The sequence below is a fragment of the Triturus cristatus genome, chromosome 1_2 (assembly GCF_964204655.1).
Source record: "Triturus cristatus chromosome 1_2, aTriCri1.1, whole genome shotgun sequence".
Taxonomy (NCBI): domain Eukaryota; kingdom Metazoa; phylum Chordata; class Amphibia; order Caudata; family Salamandridae; genus Triturus; species Triturus cristatus.
The window spans coordinates 987,961,779-987,978,339 of NC_140580.1; the positions used below are offsets into that span (position 1 = coordinate 987,961,779).

The following is a 16,561-nucleotide window of genomic DNA, read 5'->3' on the forward strand; positions in this document are numbered from 1 at the left end:
GGCTAAGCCCGGGCAAAGGGCGGGCCGTTTGAGGCCGTTAGAGAACGGAAGAGACCGGGACCGGGCTACCCCCCTTGGTGTTTGAGCGCTCGACCGATTCGCACCGTGATACTGGGGATAATGATCGCCAGTGAGACTCGTAGCAAAACCACGCTGGCTCCTGGACCGGCCAAAGGTACTTTGGCCACCTGTTTCGCCAAAGCTGGCTCCCTGTTAATTGATGAAATCACTGTCCTAGAAAGACGTACATCACAAGAAATTGAGTGGGTTAGGAGATTATCCATGGGAACGATAGCACAGGCACGGACCCCAGAGAATAGACTTGAATGTATACTTTCAGTCACTGGAGAAATTGGGGAAACTGGGGAATACACCCTACCCCCTATTTCGGCCATTGAGGAAGATAATACCCCTGTCACTGATAAAGAAAGCCGTGCAGCACAGGGACAACGGGAGGGAGCTATTTCAAAGAGGAAAAGAGGGGCTCATAATCCAGGGGGACGTAAGGCTAAACTTGCGAAGCATAACCAGGGAGCTGGGAATAATACGAGAGATGTACCCACAATAAATTGTTCCGTGCAAGACAAACCCCATGAAGCATCTGCTACAAATCCAGATCCGCACCTAACATATCTAGAGAACCCCTGCCCTAGCACAAATACAGAGGAGGACTTAACCTTACATAATATTGGCGCTCTTATGAGGGCTTTATTAAGCCCCTTTGAGGCTCGTCTGATAAAGATTGAGGCAAGATTAGTGACTATAGAAAAAGCTACTGTTAAACTAGCATACACACTCAAGTCCGGTAGTAGGGCAGATATGGGTAGAGGGGGAACCATGACTAAGGAGGCCACACTTGTACTCCCCCTAGAGGGAGCAAATCCACAAGTGAAATCCCCACAATCGCAGCCGGTGGTCACATGTCCGGTAGCCTCACTGTCCACCGTGGGGATACCTTCCATTACTCTGGTAGAGACCAAAAGTACACCCACACAACTTCTCCCCCCGAAAACCAAAAGGCCTAGGCCGGTGCATCTACCCCCAGAGGCGGCCCCTTACACAGTCATCTTAGCAGGGGTGCCAGAGCTTAAGCAGGATTCTAAAGAACCTGTTGCTGCACTAAGAAACAAGGTTGTTAATTGGCTTACCACTAATAGACCTCTCCCGCGAGGAGTATCCGCTGAGGTACTCATGGTAAGAAGAGTTCCATGGCTGGGCAACTCAAGAAAAACCATTAATGGTGATTGTGTGCTGATTAACTTTAGGGAACCTAGGTCAGTTTCTCACATATGCTCCTGGCCGCATTATGACCAAGGCACATCTATCCAGCCTCTACCATTGTCATTCTTTTATCCACTGCAGACTTTCGGGGGTGAGGGGGATGGATGGCAAACTGTTCCTAGGAGGGGTAGGGGATGGGGTGCTAGAGAGTGTGGGGATCCTTACTCTCATGGTGTCCAGCAGCCTGTTTATTTTCCGACATTTAACAGGTTTAGTTCGCTGGACATGGTGGATTGACAACACAAGGAGAGTGGAGGGGTGGCCACCAGTTCATCTAAGGGTCCCAAGAGGAGATATGATACCCCAGTTGGTCTAACGTCAAACTCCCCCAAGGTAGCTCAGTCTGAGGCGCTTAGTGTTGTTAAGGACCCCGAGTCATGGGCAATAGTCCCCCCACCTAGTATTAACGTTCCTATAGCTGATAGGGAGGAACCCCGACAAAACATCAGATCTATGGCTACCCTGGGTGAAAATACCCCCACAGTTCCCTATGAAATAAGGAGCCCTCCACATCTAAAGATACTTTCTTGGAACGTGGCTGGTCTGGGGAACAAGCTGGATTCCCCAGAATGGGCCTCCTTTGTGGAAGGTAATGATATCTGTATGTTCCAAGAAACCTGGGCGAGAGAGGAGTACTCTCGCCCAGGTTTCGCAGCATTCTCAGTGGCAGCTAGGTGGGGGGGGTCGTGGGCGGCCATCGGGTGGCCTTATCATCTGGGTGGCAACTGATCTGGGGTGCTCTGCTACACGAATCCTCACCCATTCAGAGGACATCCTCGGCGTGATACTGGAATGGTCAAATTCTTCCAGGCTCGCCCTGGTCAATGTCTATTCAAGGCTGGTTAATATCACGCAAGAATCGAGGACGATGGATGAACTCTCAGCCTTTCTCGATAGCATTTCCCCGGACATACCCTTCGTGGTGGGGGGAGATCTGAATTCACAATTTGAGCCTCTACCGGGCTTAGTGGTTGGACCCTCTCGAGACGAGGACGCCGTTTGGTTGGTTCCTCCCACATATGCTATCCCACCTACAGCTTGGACACCCCTTGCGGTCCAGGTCACTGCCCTAACACTTAAGCATGGTTTGCGGGCCTGTAATGGCCGTGTAAACTCTGATATCCCTCCAAAGTGGACGTATAATAAACAGGGTAGGGAATCAAGAATAGATTATATCTTGGTCCTACTCTCCCAGTGGTCACTAATCATTGACTTTAAGGTAATTACAAGGGAGGACAGCGACCACAATGCGCTCCAGTTACAATATAAGATCCCGGGTCTAGTGGGAAGAAAGGTCATGGTAGGTTCTGCGTCCACGGGGTTGGTCCTTGCGTCTAACAGAAGGAGAATTAGATGGGAAAAGCTTGCCACTAATCAAGGGAAAGTCGCAGAATTATACTCCAGGATAATCCCCATTTTGGAGGTAGTGTGTACTTTAATGGGAATTTCTATCGCCAAAGACACTTATGAGTTATTGCGTTTGGCGCACGATGACTTGATAAAGTCTCTGGCTGAAGTCCTCTTCTGTCCACTTAAGAGGGGGGGGGGGGCACTAATCGCCAGGCCTGGTATAATGTTGCTTGCCGTAAGGCGAAATCAGACCTTTTAATCGCCATCAAGGAAGGCAATAGCCGAGTTGAGATCAAGGCTAGGAGGAGGGAGTATAAGCGATTGATTTTTAACGCTAAGATTGAGTGGGATCAGGAGAAGTGGGAGGCCCTTACTAAATCATTAGCCAATAGGGACTCCCGCAAATTCTGGAGAATTGTAAATACTGGCTCAGAAGATCTTCCATCGGCTATAGAACCTAACATCTCAGCTGAAGCCTGGAAGGAGCATTTCTGGTCCCTTTATAGGGTGGAGGCTGGGGTCCCCGGTGAATTACCACCCACTGTAACACCATGTCAGTCTGGAGACCATTTTACGGTGACTGAAATTAGAGCAGCAATTTCTGCCTTACCCCTTGGCAAGGCTCCGGGTTTGGATGGCCTCCCCGGGGATCTCTTTAAACAGGAACCAGATGTTTGGGCACCATATCTATTGTCTATGTTTAATGCTATTCTGGGGGGCATGGAGGTGCCTAGTACTTGGCTGGGCGCAGAGATCGTACCGGTCTTTAAAAAGGGGTCACCTCTGCTCCCAGCCAACTACAGGCCCATTAGCCTTATAGATGTCTCCCAGAAGTTGTTTGGTAGGCTGATTCTTCATCACCTCCAAACTTGGATTGATGACTTTTCCATCCTTAGCCCTTATCAGGCAGGATTTAGGAAGGGGGTTTCGACTACGGACCAGGTGTTCCGCTTGAACCTTATTTACTGGAAGACCGCAATAATCGAGGGTGGCAGCTTGTACACGGTTTTCGTGGACCTGCGTGCTGCCTTCGACTTAGTCCCAAGAGCAAGACTCTGGTCCGTCTTGGCGGACCTGGCCATACCGCAAGATATCCTTTCCATTTTGATAAGACTGCACATGGGAAATTTTGCACGTGTGAGGTGCGGTAGGAATCGGGTACTTACGGATAGATTTCCGGTTGACAGGGGGGTAAGACAGGGCTGTGTCCTCGCTCCGACCCTGTTTTGCCTCTTTGTCAACGGGGTTATCGACCACCTGCTGAGGGTGGCCGACTCCGACGCACCAAAACTCAATGGCAGCAGGGTGCCCGCTATGATGTTTGCGGATGACACCCTGCTGCTGTCTAAGTCCCCCATGGGAATTCAACGAATTTATATGGATTTTCGACCTTTTGTACTGAGCGGGGTCTAGAGATCAATGCAATGAAGACGAAATACATGATTCTCAACCCCCCAAATTCCACCCGGCCTAATCCCATCATAGGCACTCAGAAGTTGGAGAGAGTATGTACATTTGAGTATTTGGGAGTCACCATTAATCAAACAATGTCCTGGGACACCCATCGTAACAAGGCCAATTTGAGACTTGTTCAATTAACTGGAGGTATCTGTAGGTTGAGGAATACTTCGTCCTTTAAACCTTTGACCCCAGCCCTACAAATTTATAAAATGCAAGCGCGTGGGGCAGTAGTATACGGCGGGGAACTGTGGGGCCACACCTCTACACAGAACTTACTAGTCACTGAAAACAATTTTATTAGGCAGCTGGCAGCTCTTCCAACAAGTACACCTCTTTTGCCGTTGAGGCTGGACCTGGGATTGAGACCCATTAGTGAAGAGCTGGCACTCAAACCGCTGACTTTCTGGCGTCGATTGTGGGCTAGGCCAGAACTTGCAACATATAGGTCTGAACTACAAGAGATTTTAACTCTGCCAAAAGCCGCTCTTATCCCATGGTTATCCTATGTGAAAAAGACATGTGAGAATCTGGGACGGCCGGAGCTTTGGCGAAACCCAGGGAGTGCGTGTTGTAGGATCCCTAGGAAACTCCTGGTAAAGGAATTTTATGAATTTAAATTATCAAAACTTATAGTGGCTACAAAGGAGGGGTCTCTTACTAACTTATTTATTAAAATGAAAGATGTGTACCACCAAGAGAGTGTTCTTGACAATATCAGCCCGGTCTTCACCAGAAAATTGTTCCTTCAGTGGAGACATAGCTCACTCCCACTTGGGTCATTTACGAAGCAGTGGTCCAATCCCCCCTCATCAGAGCAATGCTCACTATGCACCCAAACCCGGGAGGATGACCTACATATGATCTTTTTCTGTAAAGCATACCGTAGACCCAGAAATTATTGGCTTGTTCCCCTTCTTAAGAACCTGGGTCTTAGGCATTATCTACATGCATACAGAGTGTTAAAAACAGATCTTTCGCCCCCGGTTGTGTTTGCGGTAGCTAAACTTTTAAGATCAATGTGGCACATTCGAGCAAGACATATAAAGCAGGTTGAGGCTGGGGATAATAGAACTATTGAATGAATTGTATTTTGCACCATGTTGTTATTTATGCTCCTTCTCAAAATGTCATGTGCTTTTTATTCGAATGTTAACTCTATTTTAAATGTTTTTATTGTTGTATATCTTTTATGATCTAAAACGGTCGAAATAAAGATTATAAAGAAAGAAAGAAAGAAAGAAATTAAAATGCCATTCAGTTGTACCATGCAATGTATTATCATTATTGTTCGTAAGATAAGACTTAATCACAACCTAACTAAGCACTCATTTTAAAATGTTACCCTGTCACTTGAGTACTTCTAACAACTATAAAAGGGAGAAAGGAAAATAAATCACCATCTTACCGGGCACCAGAAACGTAAGTGAAACAATCTGTATTTAACCCCTTCAGTGCCACGCCCTTTCCCCGCCCTGTGCCAGGCGTTGCATTAGCGGGCGGGGTTCATGACGAGATAGTCTCGTCATGGGCACAGCGCAACCGTGCTCCATGACGAGACTATCTCGTCATGGGCACTGAAGAGGTTAATGTTGAAATATAAGTAATATAAAAAGTATATGTTCAACCAGTCTAGTCCCTGAAGAGATAGGAACTGTTCTTAGACGGATGCTAAGAATGATCAGAGGCTCGTGCAGGCACTCAAAGCAAAGGAAGCCAATGTGTCCGTTGCCTCATGCTGTAAGCTTTAGTGGGGCAGAAGCAAAATGTGAATGACAATTTAACAGACCAATGAATGAAGACTACTGACTCTAAGTATGTATATTATGTATGGATGTTTTGAAAAACCGTAGTCTGGCAAGAGCTACAACATCAGCAGTGACCCCGACCCCCAAGGACGTCTATGAAGCTGCCCTTTGTTTAACCGGTGTTCTATCTACGTGTCGTCATGAGTCGTTGTCGCGCCTTTGCAGTTCTAGCTGACTTTGCTCGGATTCTCTGTCCTAGCTCCATTGCATAGCAACATATGACATAAGTAGATGAACAGCACAGTCGGCAGGAGAGCTGAGTTGGGAGATGCAGCCTAAGTGTGAAATCCGACTCCTAAAGTTCCAACACTTTATGCGGCACTTGCACGGCTTTCAGTTATGCATAACATTCTAATCAGAGCCAGCGGTCATATTACATAAAGTGTCCCAGGCACAACAGGCATGTGTGCCTACTTTCTGGGCCCAAGGAGCACGTTGGTAGTGGAAAAGTGGCCACAGACGCTCAAGTGTCCCCTTCTCTAATACAGATAGTGCCGGTGTGCATGTAGTGCCAGTGCTATCCTAAAGAGATGTTCCCTCATTTGCATCGAGTCGTGGCCCAATGCAAGTTAGGGAAACACTTTCCCTCTGCGTCCACACAGTATTATGGGGGCGAGTGAAAAGAGGCTGCAAGGAGGAGCAATGACTGCGTGCCTCAAAGAGGTAGTGCACAGTCAGTGCACCTCCAAGGATGCTCCTCGGGAGACGGTAGTGTCCCATGGACCCCTCCCCTCCCGGATATCCCCCTACAGGCAGGTGCAGTCACTTACTTAACCCTCCTGCAGGGTGAGCTCTGTCTCTTTTGAAAATGCATGCAGGCTGGGTGCCTCCTGCACTGTAAAAGGCGGACTGACTGCTCAATCAGCTGCTCCAGCTTTGCTAATGCAGTGACCCCAGGGCAGTGCAGGTTTGCAGCAATCCTACTGGCAGTGCATTATCAGTATGCGGCTGTCCGCGGCCCTCGCAGGGGGCCATTCCAACAGGCGGCCCTTTAGTGCCATTTGGGCACAAACGCCACCCTACTGGCCAAGGGTTGGACTCAGAAAGGAGTCCTTTGCCTTGGCGCGTCACTTCCGGCGGACATAGGTCGGGGGAGGGTATTTATACCTCCCCCCACCTCGCTGGCATCCTCTTTGCTCCAGACACGCCGTTGTTCGCGTCGTGCACAATTCTTCAGGCTAGCATGAGAGTGCGGTGAGTCAGCCCAAGGCCACCTCACCTTGTACATCTTGGGTCGCCCTGTCTCTCGCAGACAGGACACTCTTACCCCGTCCGCCCACCCGGCCCTCTAACAACTATGCAGGCACAAGGGCCGCATGAGAGCGGCATCTTAGTCGGCCTGGGGCGGGTGTAACGGGGGTGGCCAGTAATGTGGGCATGATCACTGTGGTTAATGATTAAGGTCCCTGATTTGTACCCAATGGTGAGGTGTCCACCCCCTGCTATTCAAGGATTGCGGTCTCTACAAAATGAGTCTGCGTGTTGGATTGCAGCTATGGCTCACGGCACTCTTTTGACCGGCGGCTGGTGGGGGGGGGAGCATAAGAGCATGTAATCTAAGTATCGCTGTGGCAACACCACGTGCAGCGGTTTCATAGCAGTGAGTGCAGGGCATTAATAGCCCCCGCCACACATCGGGGTCGTCCTGGGTCCCAACTTGTGTGTCGGCACGAGTTGTTCGGCGAAGGCCAGTCAGCTCGCAGGGTTGGGGCTGAGCAGGTTGGCTGCGTCCACCGGGTTGCCATATGCAGTTTTCCAAGTGAGGAGCAGACTGGTACTATGGAGCGGTGGAACAATTGAATGCTTACCGGTCCTGCGCTCAACGGGAAGGAGGGATGCAAAACCATAACGGTAGCGTTTAATGTGTATATATCAATATATAAATATGTTTGGCTTAGCTCAGTCGTCAGTCTGGAGGATCAGCAGGCAGTCTACCTTTTCAGAATGAAAGCCACGTCCTGTTAGGGCGGAGATAGTTATAATATCCCAGAAAACACCCAAAAATAATGGCTAATCAAGTTTCTGTTCTGGAAAAGGAGATAAAAATAGCACGCACGCTTGGCACACGCACCTGCAGCCTGCTCTTTCCAGCGAGAATTCGTTTGGCCCTCTGCGTTTTCGTTCTAAGATGCAGGTTTCTGGATGCCCCGAAAGATGCCAGGGTATAAAAAGATAGATTAGTCTATGGGGTCGACGGTGATTCTTATATGCGGGGTTCATTATTCTTGTATATAACTATATAAGATTATAGCGAGAGTAAGCCTTGGTAGGGGAGGAGGCGTGGTTTCTCGGGTCCTCTTTTAAGGCAGAACTAGCGTCATGGAAGGCCTCAAAAGTAAAACCTACTTAATAGGCAAGTGTAAATTCCAGTTTCGTGGGGCCGATTTTATTTCGCTCTTTGTTGTATACATTTCAATATGCTTCCTTTGCCCTACCGTAGGACCGCTAGACACGGCAAGGAATTGTAAATTAAGATTGATTTGTGGCATGGAAGGACATTGAGTTTCACGGAGTGCATTTCAGCTGAGGTATTTATGCCAGCGGGTCCGCCGGAGCTCTGTGTTCTGTACCCCTGCGGGCCGGTTTATGTTCCTCATTTAGCGCTGTTGCGCTGTGAGGTGCTGATAGGCACAGCATGGAGGATCGGGATGGAGCCACCCCCTCCCCCGGGTGTACTTGCTAAGTGGAAAAGGTGTGAATACATAAGGTTAGGAGTTGATCTCAAAGAATCTAGCAGCCAGGGCGAACTAAGCATTGTGAGGTGCCACGTGGTTGGCAGGAAGGACGCTGTGCATTGGCAGGATGAGGCTTCCGGCCAGGGGGTAAACCAGGAAGCCTGTTGGAAACGCGCCTCGGACAGGGCTGCCAGGTTGTTTGTAGGCTGGCTGCAAAAATGTAGGCCTGGCGCTATGGGTATGAGTGGCATTCTTGTGGTATGGGGCAGAATCCATGCTTTTCGTGGAGTCCAGGACGGTGTAACCATCCCCAGAGGCAGGCGGAGCAGTTGCTTCCTCTGGAGTCGGGTGCAGTTGCCACAGGTTGTGCGGCTGGGGTAGGGTCACGGCTGTGCTTTGGGCTCCATGTAGAGGTAATCCGTCTCCACAGGTAGTGAATGTTATAAAGTTGCACGTTCCTTTATTGCACCTGCTCATCATGTGTCTCCTTACTGCACGTTACCCCTCTATCTTCCAGGAAGTGCGTTCTCGTTCCATCTGGCCTGGTGCACAGCCACTGCTCAGGGTCCTGTACATAGAATTAAAACGCTCTCCAATAGTGACGTTCAGTGCCATTTTGAGATTGTTGTAATGCCAGTTTAGCATATTTTCTGTGCTATTAACGATTAAATGCTGATTATTTATGCAATGCTTAGTGCATGCGTTTCAGATGCCAAGTTCGCATATTTATTTTACTATGCTGAACTGCCTGCATGCATTGGTAATGCCATGATAGCATACGTTTGAGTATACATCTCAATCAGCTGCTCCAGCTATGCCAATGCAGTGACCCCAGGGCAGCGCACGTTTGCGGCAATCCTACTGGCAGCGCATTATCAGTAATAGGGTGCACTGACCCTGTTTGCACCCCACACTCCTAGTTAAATGTGTTCCATGGTGCAAACGGGAGCAGTGTGCCCTTTCTATAATACGGCCTCTGATGCTTCTGTACCTATTCCTCTCTTCCTCCTATTTCACATCCTGTCACAGTACAAAGGACGCAGGCACAGTGGTAACGCTGAGGAACTTGCGGCATGCTTTATTTATACTAACTGTCAGACTCCTCAGCTCCTCAGGATCGGAACGATGCTCATTATGGTCCACCTCTCGATAGCTTCAAATCTGAGGGCTATTATAGCGCAGATCAGTGAAGCGATCGAGCGAGGGAAGGAAAGGGAGGGGACAGCAGGGAAGGAGACCTGTAAAGACACAAAGACAACACTGTTAACATCCACTGTTCCCCCACCACTCTGCCCCCTGACCGTGTGTTTTTAGCTCAAGGTTTGAAGAGTAACCACCTGTAAAAGAAAATAAGGATAGGTGTGGTTCCTCAGGTTTCAGGCCACGTGCTTCACCCCCGAACCGGAGGTCCACAAGACAAGGCCTTGTCTCAATTAAGAACACACACACACGCACCATTACAATGAAGAAGACAGTGTTAGTTTCAGTCCAGCGCTATGCTCGGAGTATTCTTTCTAAATGTAACCCTTCCTCTCAGTTTAACATACCCAATTGTTATTGGTTAGAACGTCGCAGAGGTTGCATGAGTTCTTCTCGACTCAACCACAATCCCCTGCTAGGGAAACATAATCATAAAAGCTCAATGTAGCGATCTCACTTTATCTGAGATTGAACAGTTTCACTCATACAGGTAAACAAAAGATCCAAACTTCAACACAGGTAGTTGTGGTTCACTTCTGGCGAACAATCCGTGTTTTACCCCACACAGCTCTATCTGTTTTCTATTAAGTACTTCAATGCCCGGGCACAGGGATTTCTGCCATGCACCGGTATTCCTGCGACTCGCATGAGCCTACATATGTGTGGCTCGCCAACAAGGAGGAACACCTGGTGCTGACCACTCCCGCAATGCCCTGTAAACCATCCTGCTATTGGGTGCCTTATTAGGTTCCAATAAAAGTATCCGGGTAGTCCTGGCCTCTGGATTAAGTTTTTCAATGTCTAGAATCAATATGTGCACGACAGGAACTGAAGCGGTGCACTGCACCCTACCGTGCCACCACGTGTTCTCCACAGGTATTCTGAGCCGGTTATCTCTCACCGGGACCCTACCAACATGATGCGCTACAGCGTAGTGTCTCCCCAAGGTTCATATGGCCTCCTGACCGGATCACGAAGGGAGGACTGGGACCGAACCAAAGACGCGCAGCGAAACCTCCACATACGAAATAATCGGCAATGCCGCCAGGGCGGAAGCGCTCTAAGAAGCCTTCCGCGACTGCGCGCGCATGCCTAGTTGCCGCTAACGCTCATGGGACATGTAGTCCCCGAGCGGTTCGTGCTTTACCAGGAGATAATCAGGCCGCATTCTCCTCAAATTTGCGAACACTCGGACCGGGCCTTGCGATCCTGACAGTACATCCCCTTTATGCGGATTCCTGTCGTGTGTTTGGCAGTGGATGTTTCCTGTGGTACGCGGCAAGCAACCGTGGAGCGTGTATAGCGCTTGCCGGTTCCCAGGAATTGTCCTCCGGCCCGTACCCCTTCCAAGATACCATCTATTCCTACCTCGTGTCTTGGTGTCCAGAATTTTTGATATCTCATATTCCCTCTCATCGTTTACCCATATGGGGTTTGGTTTCTTCTTAATGGGTGTGACAGAGGGTTTCAGGAGTGATACATGGAATACAGAATGTATACGCATAGAAGATGGTAGGGCTAGTTTCACTGTCACGGGATTCAGAATTTTAAGGACTTTATAGGGTCCGATAAATTTAGGATTGAATATGGAATGTTTTTTGAAGTGGAGATTCTTTGTGGATAACCATACCATATCTCCTATTCTATAAACCGGGCCTGCTCTACGATGCTTGTCTGCCCCCTGCTTGTATTTTGTTTTTGCTATTTGTAGCTGGGTCTAGGTTCTTTTTAAAGTGTCTTGAATGTGCTTAACCCTGTTGCGTACCTCTGGTATGTTTTTCCCCACACCTGGATGTAGATAGGGAAGGAACCTGGGGTGAAACCCATATGTATTGTAATAAGGGGTGGTTTTGGTGGAGCTATGTATGGCACTGTTATAAGCCACTTCCGCCACCCATAAGCGGTCCACCCAGGCTTCTGTCGTGGAATCTACGTAACACCTCAGATATTGTTTAAGTGTTTGCTTGACCCTTTTGGTCTGCCCGTCTGTTTGGGGATGGAAGCTTGTGGACAGAGCTACCTGAATCTGCAGGGCAGAACACCGTACCTTCCAGAATCGCGCAGTGAACTGCGTTCACCTATCTGACATGATTCGATGTGGTAGGCCGTGTCGTCTGACTACGTGGAGTAGCAACAGCTTTGCTAGTTGTCCTGCTGTGGGTACGTGATGACAAGCAATGAAATGCCCCATTTTAGTAAGATAATCGACTACTACCATAACCGTGTCATAGCCCTAGTCTTCTGGAAGTCCTGTGATAAAGTCAATAGAAATGTGCTTCCAGGGAACTGAGGGTGTGGGTAAGGGTTGAAGCAACCCTTGTTGTTTAGTGTGATCTGTTTTCATGCGAGCGCATGTGATGCACTCCTTTGTCCATTGAGCTACGTCCTTACGAACACTAGGCCACCAGAAATGTCGACCGATTCGCTCCAGGGTCTTGTACACCCCGTGGTGTCCAGCACTTGGTATGTCATGGCACCAATTGAACACCTGTTTCTGTAAAGCCTTCATGGGTATCAACATCATATGCCTTTTCATAAAGATGCCTTGTCCCTCTTTCCACTCTCGGTGGAATCTCAACCACGTTCTCCATGTGCATGTCCGAATTCCTTTTACTACTTTCTGTAAAAAGTAGCTGGTTTGAATGGCACAAACCACCTTTTGGGGAGGGATGATGGCATGTTCCACTTCTTCTTCCTCCTCTCGGATTGATTCCTGTCTGGTGAGCGCATCCGCTTTCTTGTTCTCTTTACCCGGTCTGAAGGTCACCACAAAATCAAATTCTTCAAAGAAGAGCATCCAACGCAGCTGCCTTGGGGTTAGATGCCTGGCAGAGCGCACAAACTGTAAATTTCTATGGTTGGTATACACCGTCACCCTTTCCTTGGCACCTAACAAAAAGTGCCGCCACTCGGTAAATGCTGTTTTGATCGCCAGCAGCTCCTTCTCTGCAATGGTGTAGTTTTGCTCAGCCTCGTTCAATTTCCGGGACATAAATGCTATGGGATGCAGTTGCCCCGTGGTGTCGTTTCTTTGGGACAAGCCCACCCCGATGGCCACCTCGGAGGCGTCGGCTTCTACGATGTAGGGTTTTTCGGGATTGGGATGAGCCAATACAGGAGCAGTTACAAAGGCAGTTTTTAGGTCATCAAAGGCAAGTTGGGCTTCTCCGAAGCAGCGAAACGTAGTCCCCTTCCTCAACAGCTTGGTTATGGGAGTTACGGTCTTGGAAAACTGGTTGATGAACCGCTTGTAAAAATTGGCGAATCCCAAAAAGCATTGTACGTCGCGGACATTCTGTGGCTCCGGCCAGTCCTTTACCGCTTGTACCTTTCTTTCTGCCAATACCTGCCCCCTTGGTGTAAGCATGACTCCCAAAAATTCGACGACATCCACGTGAAACTCGCACTTGCTGAGTTTACAGTATAGGTTGTTGTTTCTTAATGCCTGTAAGACCGAGCTCACATGTTGTACATGCTGTTCTTCGGATGAGGAATAGACCAGAATGTCGTCGATCTAAACAACAACGGATTTATCCATGAATTCACATAGCACTTCATTAAGAAAGAACTGAAATGCCGCAGGGGCGTTGCAAAGGCTGAAGGGCATCACCCGGTATTCGTATAGCCCGTATCCCGTTTTGAAGGCGGTCTTCCACTCGTCTCCGGCCCTCATCCTGACAAGGTGGTAGGCTCCTTTGAGGTCCAGTTTGGTGTAAATTACTGCCTTTTTGACCTGTTCCAATAGAACCGGGATCAAGGGAAGAGGATAGCGGTTCTTAATTGTTATGTCGTTCAATGCCCTGTAATCGATGCACGTACGGAGCTCTCCGTTGGCTTTCGGAATAAAAAATAGGGGGGAGGCAGCCGGTGACTTGGAGGGGTGGATAAACCCTAACCCCAGGTATTTATCCAAGTATTGCCGCAGATGCTCGTTTTCCTTTTCCGTAAGGGCATATATGCGTCCGCAGGGCACTACTGCTCCCGTTATGAGATCGATCTGACAATCATATTGTCGATGATGCGGGGGCAGGGCTTCAGCTTGAAATTCGTTAAAGACATCCCGAAATCCTGAATATCGGTCGGGTAGGACGATGTCCTTCTCTGCCGCAGTCGCGATCCACTGTTTTGACGGCAGGGCCTGCGAGGGCGATATCGGCCGACTGTTGCAATGGTTATTGCAATACTTGGAATCAAATCTGATGTTCTTGTTTATCCAACTAATGTGTGGGTCGTGTTTTTGTAACCATGGGAGACCCAATATGATTCCATGTTGAGGGGAACGTATCACGTTGAATTCCATGACTTCTTCATGTTGGTGATTGCACAGGACTTCAAACTTGTCAGACACGTAGCGAATGGGACCGGAGTCTAAATCACGGCCATCAACTGCAACCACCGTTTCCGGTACTGCTTTCTTCAACAAGCATACCCCCAGCCTCAGGGCTACCGATTTGTCCATAAACGTACCCGTCGCTCCAGAATCCACCAGCGCTTGAGCCTCTTTCCATTCTTCTCCAATATATATTTCAATCGTAATGTAAAAAAAGCGGTTCATGTCCGCAGCACTTAAGGAGGGCAAATATGTAGCGCTCGAGGGTTTCCCTCCGTGATCTCTCGAGCTGTCTAGTTTTCTGAAGTTTTCTTGGTGTAGGAGCTTGCCTCCTTTCTGACTTTTCCCCGAGTGCTCTGGGGTTTTTGTAAACAGTCTCTAACGAAATGCCCCCTTTTTCCTCTATAGAGACATTACCCGTTCTTCCGTCTCGAGTCTCTTTCTTCGGGGGTTAGCGGAGCCCGTACTGCTCCTATCTCCGTGGGTTCGACTGGACTTCGTGGAGGTTCCCCGGTACGGAACCGTTCGTTACGTTGGGGTACGCGTTCCTTCTTTCGGGTGTCGCTTTTCCTGTCACCCAGACGGTGTTCTAATCTCAACGTCAGGTTGATGAGTTCAGTACAAGACGTCGGCTGGGGGTCGATCTGAGCGATGATATCCTTCAGTTCGTCTCTCAACCCTTGATAGTAAATCGCAAACTGTTTCTCTTCTGGCCATTTGGTTTCAGCCACCAAGCGCCGAAATGTGGCAAGATAGACTACTAACTCCTTACTTCCTTGAAGGAGTAAAAGTAATTCACGGTCTGCAGAGAGGGTGTGTGACCTGCGGTCGAAGATATTCTTGAATTCCTCTCTGAACAAGTCCCAATCATAGAGTAGGGGGTCGTCTCTCTGCACTAATGGGACGGCCCATAGAGCCGCATCACCAGCCAAATAGGAAATAAGGAAAGCCACCCTTGCTTGATTGGTGGCGAACGCCTTGGCCTTACAGTTAAAGTGTAACATGACCAGCGTCAAGAACACTTGTATCTTATTAGCGTCGCCATAGTATCTTTCTGGGGGCGCTAGGGGGATTGGCGTGGGAACCTCTACCGTAATAGGGTGAGGGTGAAACAGTGAAGACCCCCCTGCATCGAACGAGTTCCTTTGTAAACGCTCTACCTTGGTCTGTAAGTTAGCGGTCTCTATTCTGGAGGCTGCCAATTCTTGCTGAACTACCTGTAAGACAGCCACCACATCCTCAAGGGTAGCCATACTTGAGAAGAGGATTCGATCGGGAGGAGCTAATTCCGTGCGCCGATTATTCTGTCAGACTCCTCAGCTCCTCAGGATCGGAACGATGCTCATTATGGTCCACCTCTCGATAGCTTCAAGTCTGAGGGCTATTATAGCGCAGATCAGTGAAGCGATCGAGCGAGGAAAGGGAGGGGACAGCAGGGAAGGAGACCTGTAAAGACACAAAGACAACACCGTTATCATCCACTGTTCCCCCACCACTCTGCCCCCTGACCGTGTGTTTTTAGCTCAAGGTTTGAAGAGTAACCACCTGTAAAAGAAAATAAGGATAGGTGTGGTTCCTCAGGTTTCAGGCCACGTGCTTCACCCCCGAACCGGAGGTCCACAAGACAAGGCCTTGTCTCAATTAAGAACATACACACGCACCACTACAATGAAGAAGACCGTGTTAGCTTCAGTCCAGCGCTATGCTTGGAGTATTCTTTCTAAATGTAACCCCTCCGATCAGTTTAACATACCCAATTGTTATTGGTTAGAACGTTGCAGAAGTTGCATGAGTTCTTCTCGACTCAACCACAAACCCCTGCTAGGGAAACATAATCATAAAAGCTCAATGTAGCGATCTCACTTTATCTGAGATTGAACAGTTTCACTCATACAGGTAAACAAAAGTTCCAAACTTCAACACAGGTAGTTGTGGTTCACTTCTGGTGAACAATCCGTGTTTTACCCCACACGGCTCTATCTGTTTTCTATTAAGTACTTCAATGCCCGGGCACAGGGATTTCTGCCATGCTCCGATATTCCTGTGACTCGCATGAGCCTACATACGTCTGGCTTGCCAACATGGAGGAACACCTGGTGATAACCACTCCCGTAATGCCCTGTAAACCATCCTGCTATTGGGTGCCTCATTAGGTTCCAATAAAAGTATCCGGGTAGTCCTGGCCTCTGGATTGAGTTTTTCAATGTCTAGAATCAATATGTGCACAACAGGAACTGAAGCGGTGCACTGCACCCTTACCGTGCCAACACGCGTTCTCCACAGGTATTCTGGGCCGGTTATCTCTCACTGGGACCTTACCAACATGATGCGCTACAGCGTAGCGTCTCCCCAAGGCTGACTGGATCACGAAGGGATGACTGGGACCGAACCAAAGATGCGTAGCAAAAACTCCGCATAGAAAATAATCGGCAATGCAGCCAGGGCGGAAGCGCTCTAAG

General features: G+C 48.8%; 1 protein-coding gene across 1 annotated transcript in view; it reads left to right on the forward strand.

The window, feature by feature from the left end:
• Nucleotides 1–16,561, forward strand: part of AJM1 (apical junction component 1 homolog) — a 236,530-nt gene that overhangs the window by 214,269 nt on the left and 5,700 nt on the right. The window lies entirely within an intron of this gene.